This window comes from Macrobrachium rosenbergii, chromosome 51, assembly GCF_040412425.1.
Source record: "Macrobrachium rosenbergii isolate ZJJX-2024 chromosome 51, ASM4041242v1, whole genome shotgun sequence".
NCBI lineage: Eukaryota > Metazoa > Arthropoda > Malacostraca > Decapoda > Palaemonidae > Macrobrachium > Macrobrachium rosenbergii.
In genome coordinates this window covers 26,823,388-26,835,887 of record NC_089791.1, presented here as the reverse complement: position 1 = coordinate 26,835,887, position 12,500 = coordinate 26,823,388, and the positions used below count along the sequence as shown (strand labels likewise).

General features: G+C 37.4%; 1 long non-coding RNA gene across 2 annotated transcripts in view; it reads right to left on the bottom strand.

Annotated features, from left to right (window-relative positions):
• Nucleotides 1-12,500, bottom strand: part of LOC136833234 (uncharacterized) — a 793,699-nt gene that overhangs the window by 11,185 nt on the left and 770,014 nt on the right. The window contains exons 1-3 of one of the 2 annotated variants that reach the window (XR_010851384.1): nt 5,169-5,409; nt 2,904-3,124; nt 2,334-2,469 (exon numbers count right to left, since the gene is read on the bottom strand). This is a non-coding gene — a long non-coding RNA (uncharacterized lncRNA). Of the gene's footprint in view, nt 1-2,333; nt 2,470-2,903; nt 3,125-5,168; nt 5,410-12,500 lie in introns of those variants that run through there. The other variant, XR_010851385.1, reaches the window with a different exon arrangement.

Genomic DNA, 12,500 nt, shown 5'->3' with positions numbered 1-12,500 from the left:
AAAGTAAGATGGAAGAAAGATAATATGAAGGGAGGTACAGTAAAACGAACGAACGGGGTTGCAGCTAGGAGCCGAAGGGACGCTGCAAAGAACCTTAAGTAATGCCGCAGTGCACCGCATACAGTGCACGGCATAAGGTGCACTGACGGCATTAGCCGCCCCCTCCCCTTGCGACAAATCAACAATTTCATTTGTGTATCGTTTATTTACTGTGGCAAAACGCTTACGACTTGCTCCGTTTCACTTTTCATCTCTCTTTTCTATATTCCTATTTCCACTTTCATTCATATCACGATTATTAGTTATTTGTATCACACCTTTACACCACCTGCATATTTGCCCATTAATCGATTTTGAAGTGTACGTGTTCACCAGACACCATACATCTTCAAGGAAGTCCATTCCCAAAACCTTCAATTCCCTGACTCCTTTTGTTGAACTTTCTGTCCATTTCTGTTGCTGGTTCAAGACCCACGACTATTCCACTGTCTCCTGAATCCTCGCACGTGCTGAAGTTAGGATGGGCATACAGAATATTGGCCAAAGGCCAAGCGCTGGGACCTATGAGGTCATTCAGCGCTGGAAAGGAAATTGGGAGCAGAATGATTTGAAAGGCATAGCAGCAGGAAAACCTCACAGTTGCACTGTCAAACAATTATTAGGAGATGGTAGATAGCGAGATGGAAGAAAGAGAATATGAATGTAGGTACAGTAAAAGGACTGCTGAAGTTAAGGACATTACCTGTAAATCACACCCCACCCCCAAGTAGGAAAAACCACCCTGTTATTTTCGGCCGCTGGAGAATCGGGGCTGGGGGGAGAGGAAGGTGTGGAACCATAAACTATCCACTGTCATACCGGTTGGGAATCAAGTATTGTTCGTTTAGCATTCCAAAACATGACCTAAGCGGAGAGTTCTGGAGCCAAGGAACTAAATAAAAATTACTGAGGCTAGAGGGCTGTAATTTGGTATGTTTGATGATTGGAGAGTGGAAGATCAACATAGCAATTTCCAACCCTCTAGCCTCAGTAGTTTTTCAGATCTCAGGACACAGAGACAAATAGCCATCTCAATAGTTTTCTTTTACAGAAAACTAAAAACTGCTGTAAACACGAATCCCACCCAATTTTACCTTTTAGCGATAATAGTCCACCAGGAGTACCATCCCAACAAGAAAACCAATCAAGCTTCATCGTTGGCCAAAAGGAAAACGCATCAAACTCGAATTTTCATCCCCAGTGATATAAACTAAAACGAAAATGCTTCTGGAATTTTGAAAGTCTTGCATCGCAGTAACTGAAGGAAGCAGCTTGTCAACAAATGCCCAATTAAGGTTTTAGAAAGAATAGCAATAACATTCTGAAAACGACAGAATCCAAATTTGAATATTTTCTGGTATTTACTGTTTCGTGTCTGTATTGAACACCAAGGTGACTGCAGGAATAAGTTAACTAGCACACATTAAGTCGTGATTGCACAATGAATCAATGTATTTCTAAACTAAACAGATACGTACCCATATTAACAAGTTTGTTACCCAGCCGTTCTGAAATACTGCCTATCTGTACCCACAGTGTTTCACTATTCAAAGAACACAAATAATTGTAGCAACACTTTTAACTTTAGTTAACAGTTCATCGTGCTTGTTGTGACGTATTAAAAATAATTTAAGGCCACAGTAAGAGTGTGTGAGTGCTTGTAAGTGTGTACACGAGAGAGAGAGAGAGAGAGAGAGAGAGAGAGAGAGAGAGAGAGAGAGAGAGAGAGAGAACGTCAGGACAAAGTACCTGATACACAAGGAACCGTTTACAAAGACCTTGATCAATACCACAAGCTAGGATAATTTTTAGATGCAATCTTGATGGGGTCATATACTACTTTGATAAATTTTATTTATTATATACCTTATAGTTGAAAAATCCATTTCAATAGCAATGAAGAAAGTTGTTATAAAATATAAAACTGCAATTTCCACATTACCCAACTAAATAACATAAGGCTGCTAAGAGACTGAGACTTTTCGAAGATTTCACTGATACAAATCACGAGCATTATTCCCTCGAAATAATTAAATGCCATTTTGCAAAACATCTGTACTTCAAACATTACGTGAAGACGACATAAAAACCATAAATGGGCAGTTTCCCCACTTTTGTTTTAGACGCAATTCACATTCATATCAAAAATAACTTTCCCCTTGTACACAAGACATTTTGATTTTCAGTCCTTATCCAGACTGACAATATAAAGTGCATAATTTCACCTAACATCAGCCAAAATGCCATGTATACTTCACATGTCAATTCAGGCAAATAACACGTTAAATACTTACAGCATCTGTAGTTATTAAACGATCTTCCAATAGAAATATTTCAGTCTCAAAAGCGAAAAACGATTATGAAAGGTGCAATCAGCAGGCTCCTTAAAGTTATGGGTGATTGGTGGTCAGTTCCACTTTGTCGAACTTTCTGAAAATAAAACAGAAGAGGAAGAACTATCAGGATAAAAAATTTTAAAGAACACTGAATTATTTCCAAAAGATTCCGTTAACCCTTCATAATTTTATCTACAGCTGAATCTGCAATTTAAGAGTAATTGCTTCAATTTAAGCTCAGTAACCCTAAAAGCTTAACACTACTACAGAAATACAAACTTAATATGGGTCTAAATGCAGTGGACTTGGTCGACTGAACATTGAGTTAAGTTTCACTGATTACTTCATGGAATGATGGGCTTGTCTATTATATGTCCTCAAACAAGCAAGTACTGAAAGGCAAAGGTAGTGTACAGTAGCCTACAAAGTACTGTACAGCTTCAAAACTGAATTTTACTCCCATAAACAAAAGCAGCAATAGTATTAATAATAAGCTGGTATAACCAGAGACCATATATTGATACTTACGAATATTAGGACTCCATCAATGTCCTTTTCATAAAACTACCACAAGCAAGGCAGACTCGTCATTCATGGTTGCTTTTCATGGTAGACGTTCAAAATTAAAAATGATCTTGTACATGGTGTCACTTGGTCCCATTCATATCAAAGTATAGAGAAACTAGCACTTTTGCCCATCATTGTCCTCATGTGGTGATTCAGTTTTTATCCTCTTCTAATTTTTCATCCTGAAAACGAAAAAGAAAAACATTTACTGGAGGCCCTAGTAACATGCAAAAACGTGGTGTAATAGTTGAACGGCTCCATAAGCCAGAACAATACCTAGTGGAAGTCAAAGTTCAGTACATTTCTCAAGTCTCTAAGACCTTCATATAGTCCAAACTCCGATTTGTTTTAAAAATCTCTATCACTTACTCGTTGTTCCTTTTGGACTCATCTGAGATAATAAGCAGATTCTAGGCCAGTGTATAGAGGCTCTATGTCCACAAGATCCCTGATTAGCTTTTCTAGAGTTATACGTCACCCAAGGATCTGATGTCAACGTATGATACTATTTTGGGTATCTCTTCAAGCCCTATTTAGTCTAATGTGCTGCCCTGTATATTGTTTTTGTGGTTGTTATCAACCTCAGAGAGGAATATTTTTCATGCCAAAAGTTTCAATGTCTCAATCCATGACAATGAATTTTGCTCTGTCAGATGGGTAGTCTTAGATTCATCGAAAATGAGCTTCATTTACATGTCAATGCATCACACTTGGCGATAATTTAAAAATGACACGAAGACTTGAATTTTTTCCTTTATACAACTGAGGGTATCCATTGACTCTAATACGTCAAAGCACCAAAATTATTATATTCAGATAAGAACTTGCCATATCTGGAGGCGTACAGTTTTTGAAAATGGTCATTAACCTGGGCTACTTTAGGGTGTGTTGTTTCAAGTAAAATATAGTTTTTGCAATAATATTTGGATGGGATTTTAACTCACTTCCGTTGGGGAAGGTTTGATTACCTCATTACATACACCCTCGATTCTTACGATTCCTTTAATGGGAAGACCACAATTTTTTTTTGAGATAAAAAGGCCCACTTCTAACTTTAGGAAGTAAATGGCTAAGTATGAAATGGGTTAGGGTTTCTCAGACAGTTCAGTCATGCCGACCATTTAAACATATAAATAGTGTCATATTTGGATAATATGTATATATCTTGAAAATAAGGGTTAGTTATGAAGTCAATGTCCATAAATCTGTAGTAGGGGTTAACTCGTTTTTTTGTGTGCTTTTGCCGAATTTGACGTTAATTTCCTTGGGAAATTGTTGGTTTACATATTACACTCTCCCATGCCTAACAATCAAAGAAACTAAAAGGTTAATTAAGGTATGTGAAGGTTAACTTATGTTTATAATTCATGGCACCTCTGGTTGAGTTAAAGTGGATTGCCCAGGCTCGGCACCACTCAGCACCTTTAGTTACGTTACGATGCATAGCTATTTCATGCTTCCATTTACAATGCCTGGGTTAGGTTAGGTTGGGGGTTCAAGTTCAGCAACCCAGTTCAGGTGTGACCCAGCACCCTAGGTTAGGTTACGATGCATCCTTTATTTCACACTACTGATTTACGGGGTCCTAGGTCAATTTAGGATGGTGGTTGTCAAGACATCCTATTCAGGTACGGCCCAACAACCTAGGCTAGTTTTCGCATTTCAACCAAAAACCCCGGTTTCTCATTGTGGTCCCTCATTACAGTTGGGATTAAGGTCAGGCGAAATGGGTTAAAAACCTACTATACTTTTAGAAGCTTTCTTAAATTGTCATGCACACTACTCGACAATGGAAGAGTTATGCAGTTGCTTTTTAACTCAAACTTCATGTGGGCCTATTCACTACAATCGCCAATTAACACATTCTAGGTCTGAACGTAACATACACCACACTTTCACTAAAACGACACATTTGTAAATCAACAAATTTCTGAAACACACTAATTTGAATCTGAGCTACTAGGTGAAAGGCACATGTTGCAACCCTACCTTACAATTTCCTAAACAAAGGACCCCAAAAAAATTATCACGAAAAACGGTTATAATGCTATAATGCTTTTTTCTAGGCACTCACAAACCTTAGGTTGAGAGATCAGCAATGCCTATAAAAGAGCCTATGGTGGCTGTGTTGTCCTTACATCCAGTTAAATACTGTAACTACTCCAGTAACGAATGAAATATACCAATAATCGAATCACATTGACTGCATAATAAAAATACACTTACAATAAGGAACATTCTTTATGAACATCAAGATGAAAACCCATTATACAGAGTGGGCAATATCAGCTTCCCTTCACTGAACTTCACGGCTCACGCCCTTAAGAATACAGCTGCGACGGACAGATCGGAGGACAGACTGGAGCGTCGGAACCAAGGAGAATAAAGCGGACATTGATACTTTCTGTCGAGTGTTCCAGCCATGTCACTAGAGGTCACTGCTGCTGGCCGCGTATTTCGTTGGGTTATTGTTCTTCTGTACCTTTCAAAAAACAAATATAAAAAAACACTTCGGTGCAAGACAACGCCATTATTTTAATGGAATTTTCTTTTTTTTTTTTACTTAGAAACAAAAGTAACTATATTCACAGTTTTCCTGTGAATATAGTTTCCTGTGAATTCGTTACAGTTTTCCTGTAACGAATCACAGGAAACTAAACTATATGAGGCTATGATACTCACACTTACAGCTGTGAGATTCAACTAAATAATTCATTTAGGATTCAAATATGTATTGGCATCAAAGCTGGCACTTACAGGAGAAAAAGAAGTGGGGTCTCCACGCCAGGCTTCAACACATTACTAAAAATCACATGGATTTTCCTCAGACCTCCAGTAGCACTGTTCCAGGAAAGGGATGTTTAAGAAGCAAATGCAGACTTGTTGAGGGGAATAAGATATTTGCAAATTGTCTGCGCCTGACCAGCTAACTGGGATACGCGTCTTACGAACCTCAGCGTATGTGAGTGAGTTTGAGAGAGAGAGAGAGAGAGAGAGAGAGAGAGAGAGAGAGAGAGAGAGAGAGAGAGAGAATGCAATGAACACACAGCTGAAATACAGTTTAGTCCCTTATCCAAATACACAACTAAATAAGAAATTGTATGAGAAATACTAAGTTAGATAACATAAACTCTATGATAAAAAATAAAAACAGTGCTCTAATAAGACCATCACCCAGGCAGACTTCTACCCAGCTTATATATTTTTACAGTCTACTTCTATATTACAGAGTGAATAATGTGACATATCACGAAGTATCAAGTAACATTTGGTTGAATCGTGTGTGTATGATTGTATGTATATTATATACATACATACATATGCTAAATAAACAAATCGAGTATTCCCACAAATACAAGTTAGTTCATCACAGAGCAGTAAAACGTACAACACAATAGACTGTCTTAAAAACAAATACCCAAACTCTAAAATCGCACGTGGAATTACACCTCCTTCCTCGCATCCTTTTCTCCGAAAATGAGAAGACTCAGACACACAGTCTCCCCGGCCCTTTTCATTTCATGCTTTGCTGGACAAAAGCCTTCATCGTATCAAGCTACATCAGGGCTAAGACGCTGTGTCGACTCTCGTGTCAGAGTACGTGTTTGGGACTTGTTCGTCCATTCAGTCAACCGCTTTAATATCTTCAATTTGGAGACCTCCTCTTCCTCCTGAAGATTCAGGTTCATGTCTACGATGCGTGAGTTACAAACATACACATACACATACACACACACACACACATATATATATAAATATGTATCTGTATATATGTGTGTATGTGTATGTATGTATGTGTATATATACACACATATATATGTATCTGTGTGTATATATGTGTATAAATGTATGTATATACATACATACACATACACACACATACACACACACACACACACACACATATAAATATATATATATATATATATATATATATATATATATATATATATATATATATATATATATATATATATTAGTTATTACATTAAACCATTTCCTCAAAAGCGGGTGACGACGCAAGACGATGGTCAATGCCTCAATCATGCTTTACCACCTGAATCGTGTATGAACCCTTTGTGCAGAAAACTTCCTTATTATCCACCCCACACACCTGCATAAATGACTCAGCAGGGCATTGAACGCCCTACAAACGTCACCTCTCACCTGTATCTTTGAGGCACGTCCTTGGTCATCGTAAGTAATAAGTTCCACCTTCTCCTATGCCTCATCTATTTCATTTCCACCTTCCTTCCAACACCTCTGAAATACCACTCTTTTAACTAGCCTATCTCCCTCCATTCTCTCCACAAGACCGAACCATATAAGAATACCCTGACCCACCCTTTTACCCATGCTAAAATTTCACCACTCTTTTTACACATCGCCGCATTCATAACCTTTCTGTGCATATACTGTGCACCGCATATATGCAAACGCTTCAAACCGACAGGTTTAATCCCTTTGTTCTTTCATTTAGACTTAATATGCAAACGTAACTTCCATGTAGGCGAATTGGTCCATCATTCCCTTATGAAATTCCAACATCGAGTTCTATAGTCAGGCCAATTCTCCTCCAAATCTTTTTTTGCAAAACCTGACACTTTCCCTGCTTCACATATTATGTGATTCATCTCTCTTAACTTACTACCATACTTTATATTTACTTTTAAATACTTATGAAAATCAACAATCTCAATTCTTCCACCATCTTTATCAACATTTAAGTTGCCTTAAGCCTGGTTTCCCTTTACAGACACGAACTTACTCTAGCCCAAAATTAGTTTCAAATTTCTCGTCCTCCAGGAACTTTCAAACTCTCCCTAGTTCCGGCAGTTTTTCTTCACTAGCGTCCAATCTATACCATTGCAAAATATCAACCATTCCACACTCAATTCACGGCTCAATTTCTTACCACACAGCTTTGCATGTAATCTATCCTTAATGTGGCTGCTATTGCACATAAAGCTATTTTCCCCCTTACTCTCAGACTTCTCACATATAAAAGCTATTCATTAACAAACATTGATCCCCACACCCTCTTCCCTGTTCAAATTCACACGCACAACTCACACATATATATACACACACAATTGCGAGACACAATGAAGTAAACATTACATGCAAGGGTTTTATATTTCAAATGTTGTCAATTCACACAACAGTTTTTAATGAGGTCAGTACACACACACACACACACACACACACACACACACACACACACACACACACACAGAATGCAACATTTCCAAAAATAAGGAGTCTCTATTTATTATCAAGAACATTACAGTGGAAAACGGATAATGAACGGGTTATAAAGTAATCTAATAATTCAACTTTAAAACCGTATAATTGGGTCTTTTTTCTGTAAAAAAAAAAAAAAACTAAAAACGAGGTTTTGACTGACCACGAATCAGGCCTAAATTCAATACACTTAGAACTTTATCAACTTTATCCCTTCATTTCCTTAGTCTGAAAAAAAATAAGAGCAAAAATGGGGGAAAAAGGGAAGACGAACCAAAACTACTTCCAAGAATTCGCAAGTTGAGTCGACTCTCACACCTTCCATTTAACAAAGCCTTCCTACATCAGTCAAAGGACTTACGGAAGGATTTTTGGGGGACCCTGAAAAGATATCCTTTGGGTCTATTCAGCGGCATCCGCTTCCATCCCTCCCCTCTCCCCACCCCCCATCCTTTTTTTGAGCCTGGTAGTTCTCATCACATTAAGGAGAAAAGAGACGGCGAAGAAGAGCAAAGGTATCACATTTTCTCTCTCTCTCTCTCTCTCTCTCTCTCTCTCTCTCTCTCTCTCTCTCTCTCTCTCTCTCTCTCCTCGATGGAGCAAAACACGTGAATTCTTTGAGACCAGTAGTTGGTTATTATTGCTGTAGGTATTTTACTCAAGTACATTTATGAAAAGATGCCTTAAAAATCTTCTCTCTCTCTCTCTCTCTCTCTCTCTCTCTCTCTCTCTCTCTCTCTCTCTCTCTCTCAGATGGAGCAAAACACGTGAAACCTTGAGGCCAGGAGTTAGTTATTACTGCCGTAAGTAATTTACCCAAGTACATAAAACACAAGATTCCTTAAAAATCTCTCTCTCTCTCTCTCTCTCTCTCTCTCTCTCTCTCTCTCTCTCTCTCTCTCTCTCCAAACAGAAATTAAAAATGAAAGTTCTATAACATTCAAAGGAGGGAAAAAAGCATTAAGACTAGGCCGCCCATTTCGACGAAATGTCCCATTTCCGAAGTAACTGCAAGATTTACCCTTCAAAGAAATTCGACCTTTAACTTAGCTCATCATTACAATGGGCTCCCACGTCTCCTAACTTATTCTTGAACTAAATCGAATGAAGCTAATGTAACTGAAAATATACCATCTGAGTTAACTGGGTAAAATTTGACAGACGTATATTTGATATTTGATGCGTTAAGACTTGTGTTGATAAGGGTATTCGTCAGACAATACCATTAAATGCGAGTATAAAGTAAATGCTAAACTCAACTAAACTTTCTCAGGTTGACAGCAGAATGTAATATTGGAAGAAAAACATTGTAGATGTAAAGGCATATAAAGGCATGTACAATACACACCAGAAGAAGAACTTTAATCCTAGTAAATCTGGGATCAATTAAAGTCGAAATCTACTAGAGTTTTGATGTGGTATGGCCAAATTTTACGAAAGAATTACGCTTTGAAGATTTGTAAACTAGAGATAGCGGCAGTTGACCGAAATCATTTACAACAGAAAACGGAACATAGCAAGAAACTGAAGTACGGCCCCATTTCATTTCACTATCGTTGCCTGGCAAACTAACGTCAAGAAGCTGCGCTCGCAATTGACTGGTAGGTTGCCAAAGCAACATAATGAAATCCTCTGACTCGCTGGCGTGGGCCATAGCTACCATTCCCTTTTTGTAATGTTCCAGGACATGAATATTTCTCTTGTAGCAAGTACTGCTGCATGAAGGGGTTTGTATATATCTAAAGTATATATCTAAAGAAGCAAGAGACATTAAAACATGTTAATCAGTGGTATTCAAAGAAGTAACGCAGAAAACCGGATTATGGCGTGGTCTCCACAAAGTAGCCCAATGATAGCAACCTATGAAATTATGCGAAGAATAATTCACACTTTTAAGTCAAGGGAATATAATAACATATAACACACTGAGATAATAAACTTGAAAAGTTATATAGTCCATGAGTGGAGGATGCATTTTTAACGCAAAGCCGTTCAGATGTAGACAAGCTGTCATCAGAATCATTGATCTAAAGGAATAGACTATTATAGTAAGACTGCTAGTTGCAAGAACTCCTGTCGAGCCACATTTGTCATATGAGGACCTTTTAGCTCTCGAACTGCATCAATTTGTACTCGTGTACGTGGTTGAAATTATTTCTGACAAATACAAATGTTCCTGAAAAAAAAAGGCCCATTCAAGTTTTCTCCTTTTTCAGTATAAAATAACTATCAAGAATTAGTCACGGAACTAATGGTACTCGTCACTGCTAAATCAAGAACATGCCATTACCAAAGAAATAATGAATTTCAAAAATAACATATAAGTGTCCTTTACGTTCTTTCGTAATGTTGCGGGAAAAAAAATGCTCATTCCACTTTTCTCCTTCATTAGTATAAAACAACTATCAAGAATTAGTCAAGGAACGAAAAAGTGGCATTCGTCCCTGCTAAATAAAGAACATGCTATTATCAAGAACATAATGAATTTCAAAAATAAACTCACTGCTTAGGGACGCATATCCCTTGCAACAAGAGACGGTAATGATGAGGATAATCTCTGTGGGTGGGATATCCTTGAAACCACGCAAGGACGCCACAATAAGAGGAACTGTTGTGTTGTTATGAAGGTCTAGGCCGAGGTTTAATCATTGCAAGAGGTATGATGTTACACAACACACACAGACACACACACACACACACACACACACACACACACATATATATATATATATATATATATATAATATATATATATATATATATATATATATATATATATATATATATATGTATGTATATATGTATATATATATATATATGTATATATATATATATATATATATATATATATATATATATATATATATATATATATATCATATATACTTCGAGTTTACGAGCATTTATCTTCTCCATAACAAGCATGCAACAATAATAAATGTAAGGAAGGCTAATTTTCAAAGATAAAAACCAAAAGTAGAGAAAATGAAGGCACGCAGTGAACTGTGTTACAGTGATGTGTCATGACATATTTCTTTTATAAAACGAAAAAAATCGCTGCGATTCAGATTTCTTAAACGAAGTGAAATTTGTTAATTATTCTCTTCGGCTGGCAACAGACAAACCACTTGGAAAGGTATGCTAATAATAATAATAATAATAATAATAATAATAATAATAATAATAATAATAATAATAATAATAATAATAAAACCTAGTTCATGTAATTTCTGGCCATATTCGCCAATTATTTTCTGGTACCATCTCCTTTAGGCCTACCCATTCGTTCTCACCATCAGCATCTCTGCTCCCACTTTCTTCATCCAAGCTTCCCTTGGTTTACCGCGTCCTCTTCGGGTGCTTAATTGTAAAATAAAGGAATCTAAAGCTAGCGAACAAAATGCAAGAGCTACAGAGTACAGGTTAAAACGAATTATGAAAAAGGATTGAAAGGTTTTTCTTATGACAGAAGTTAAATATGTGAGGTTTCGTTAAGGTAATTAAAGAAGAGAGTAGGCCTAGTGTGTAGAAAAGTTTTTCTTATAACAGAAGTTAAATATGTGAGGCTTCGTTAAGATAATAAAAAAAGAGAGTAGGCCTAGTGTGTGTAATAGAAAGAGCAACAGCCAAGGCAAGAGAATACTGGATGATTTATCTTCAGTCAATTCTTACCAAGGAAGGAGAAAACCGAAAACGCCATTCTATTTACAGCTACGTTCTCAAGATGCCACTGTAATCAGAGTCGCCAGGTGTGAATTTGTAGGCGAGAGTATAGAAGCTGCGTTTACGAGAGGATTGGCAAAGGATCGCAGGATCGCAATGTCACTGATCATTTGCGTTCCGAAGAGAAGCAGATTGGAAATGGAGGAGGATGCATACACACACAAACTGCGAAGGAATTGGAGATCGAAGTCATGAACCGAATTCATCGCCAGGTGGGCGGAAAAGGAGCAATCCTATCGAGCAGTCCTAGGTCATGGTTGGGAACTCCATTACAGACGAGTATATTGTCTCATCAGTTGTATTGGCAGACCGATCCTCGGAGCTCTTGCATACAACACCGGGTAACGGGGGCTATTAATACCTTGAGACAAGCGATTTCCTAATGCTTTTTACTTTTTGACCTTTCTAAAGCCCCATGACATTTGAATAATAACACGATAAGAAGAGAGAGAGAGAGAGAGAGAGAGAGAGAGAGAGAGAGAGAGAGGATAAACTTGAACGTAACAAGAAAAACATGTTAAAACTACGCTTCATTTTTCGAACTGTAAGTCATGGACAGCAAAAATATAGTCTAATGCAGACTATTCACTC